This window comes from Trachymyrmex septentrionalis, unplaced genomic scaffold, assembly GCF_001594115.1.
Source record: "Trachymyrmex septentrionalis isolate Tsep2-gDNA-1 unplaced genomic scaffold, Tsep1.0 scaffold60, whole genome shotgun sequence".
In the NCBI taxonomy this organism is placed as follows: Eukaryota; Metazoa; Arthropoda; class Insecta; order Hymenoptera; family Formicidae; genus Trachymyrmex; species Trachymyrmex septentrionalis.
In genome coordinates this window covers 4,383,804-4,386,859 of record NW_017305779.1, presented here as the reverse complement: position 1 = coordinate 4,386,859, position 3,056 = coordinate 4,383,804, and the positions used below count along the sequence as shown (strand labels likewise).

Sequence of the window (3,056 nt, the reverse complement as noted above, 5' to 3'; positions counted from 1 at the left end):
GTATATTTATCAGCTTTTGAGTTTTATTTCTCTACTAAAAGATGAAATTCTAACTTCTCTTCAGAATGTTTACTGCAAAAATCTGCATATCTAGCGTTTTTCAGTGACAGAACTAGTACGACCTTAGTGCACTTTCAAGCGTTGCACACAAATCGACGTAAATATGTATGTTCAAGAAAAATATAGGAACGAGTTAAAAAAAAACCGCAAAATTCTCAATACCTTTTATTATGTTATTTGATAAAATATACTTTGCACATTTTATCAATTGAGATATTATAGAGATATTATTGAGATATATCTCATTTTTACATTCAGATTAGAGTAGTGTATAACGATTTTAATATGCTCTGAGGTGCCAATAAAAAACGCTATAATTTATTAGTGTAAAAAAAAGTAATGAAAAAATAGTGACTCGTTGTATGTTGAGTAACGATATAAACGAATTCTTTTCACAAATCAATAATGAGTAATGATAACGAGTTACTTTTTGGAAAAAGAACGGTAACGAGTTATTTTTATGAGGTAACGTTACCAACTTTGAAAAGAACAGTATTTTTTGTAGATTTTGATCGAATTTAAAAATTTGTGGCGTTTGGAAAATATCCCAAAAATTGAGCACGAATATGATATACAATTTTAAAATTTGGCTCAATTTTCGAGATATTCCCCAAATGCCACTTTTTAATAACATATCATACCCAGGAGATAAAAAAATCATTAAAAAACCACTATTCCTTTTATTTACACTTGTGAGGCTAAATTCGATTACTTTTTAATTAATTCCTTTTGATAGAAAGCTGAAACTATAATTATAACAAGTATAACATGCAAAGTTAAATTAATTGACATAAATATTGTTAATTGTAAAGATGATAATAGGTATTGCTAAAAAAGTGCTGAATCTTTAAAGATTTATTATGCCATATGGATACATATTATTAAAAATAGTATATGAAGTATTAAAAATTATAAAAGAGAGTTCGATCCAAGATATTAAAAGGGAGGCATGTTTTAAAAGGAATGCTCCGTTTGTTTTAAGAAATGCCGGAAAAGGATAAGAATCTATTGTAACAAAGGAAGAAAATATTATTTTTATGTTTATTTATACTAATGTAGATTAATTTTAATCGCGGTTTAACTTACTCTTTATCTTGTTTTTAAAACTAGAAAAAGATAAAAAGTAAGACAAACTCAGATTAAAATTTATCTTCATTGATAAAAATGGACATTAGTGACACTTTCTAAAATTTATTTTTTCTTTGTTTGTCTTCCTAGAAGCATCCGTCGCAGATAGCGCGCAGGAAGGTGTAATGTATATGTGTTTAAGAAAGCCAAGTAGATCTAATTTCAGTCAGTTCAGGTTTCAACAGTATAATAGATTTGCGTGTATAATATTTAAAATTTTTTATATGCTTTTCTTTGATGTTAAAAGATATTTATTATGCGTGGTAAACGCATTTATTATCGTATTTATTATAAACGCTTTTTATTGGGTGGTCCGGAAAGTCCGTGCGGATTTTTTCATTGATTTTTCAAAAGTTTTTTTATTTGTTGCGAAATTTTCGTTACGATTATATCATTCGCTAGAGCAAAGTTTCAGCTTTAAGAATCTGTTTTTTAAATTGCGATATGATGATTTTTATCGGAGTTATGAGCAATCGAAATCAGAATGCTTCTTTACTTAACTCGCGAATAACTCAGAAACAAAAAATTATAGGAACATTTTTAAAAAATGATTTTGTAGGGAAAGCTTTAAGTTTTCACGATGGGTAGTCGAAAATTTTCGTAAATTTTTTTTGGGCACGTGAGAGACCCCCAAAGTGAAAAGAAAATTTTTTATCTTTTTCAGCTCGTAGTTTTTGGTATGTAAAAATTATCAAACTCATATAAACTTAAAAAATGTGATAAGCTTTTAAATGTAGAGATTTCAAGCTTTAAAACCCTTTTTTTAAATTTAAATTTCGTTCATTTTTGACGAAGGTATCGTATATACAATTTTTCATTGTAATATCCGCACGGACTTTCCGGACCACCCAATATATGCATGCTGTTTAAATAAACTTCATTTAAATAAACTTCATAATTATAGCGAAATAATAACGATGACACACATTGCGCTATTCATTGTTATTTCTATTTCACATTAAAAATATAGTTATAATGCAGTTTTTCTTTGCAATATTTACTTTGTATTTCTATTTTATATTCCTTATATTTCACTTGTTTTATTTTGAAAGGAAATATGAATACCCGTGGTACGCTGAAAGTACATAGTAATATTACACGAATGTTATAATTTCCGACTCAACAATGTAATTGTTGTGTACAATATTACATTTATATTGAATAGAAAATTATAATATTAATGTAACGTTAGTATTTTTTAGTAGGTAGCTAATTTATTTTGAAAGAAAAATTTATTGCATATTAAGCATTATTATAACAACAAGAGAATCTCTTACTATTAATATGCAACAAGTTTTTATTAAATATATCATTTTTCATGACTAAGGCGTGCCGCGTTTTGTTTGTTATTGTGAAAATCCGATTATGTTATCAGTTCATGATGTAAATGCATTTCATCTGAAGAATTTAATGATGTGTGTGACGCATATCGTTAACTTGAGAAATAAATGCTAACTCTTACCTTTTAAGTTTATTTTATATGAGAATTGAGTTATCATCAGAGATAACAAAATATGCGGGACAAAGTTCGAAATGTATTGGTGCCATCTACACAAGTATAATATTATTATCTAATAAAAAGTATTTTATATAAGGATTTCGTCTACTAGAAATTATAATAAAATTTAATGAAATTTTGTTAGTGAATATAATTAAAATTTAAAAAATTTTATTATCTAATATTTTGTTACTAAACTTGTTTTATAATTACAAAATTTAATTAATTTTATTATTTTAATTATTTCTCTTGGAAATTTTTAATTTATTAATTTATATAAATAAAATTGAATATAACCCAATCATTATAAAATGAAAGAGCAGCCTACTTTTTAAATTTATTTAATATGTATATATATTTGTCTAGTATA

At 25.9% G+C, this 3,056-nt stretch overlaps 1 protein-coding gene across 1 annotated transcript in view; it reads left to right on the top strand.

The window, feature by feature from the left end:
- The window catches only part of LOC108752514 (protein NPC2 homolog), a 10,481-nt gene that overhangs the window by 972 nt on the left and 6,453 nt on the right, over positions 1-3,056 (top strand). The window lies entirely within an intron of this gene.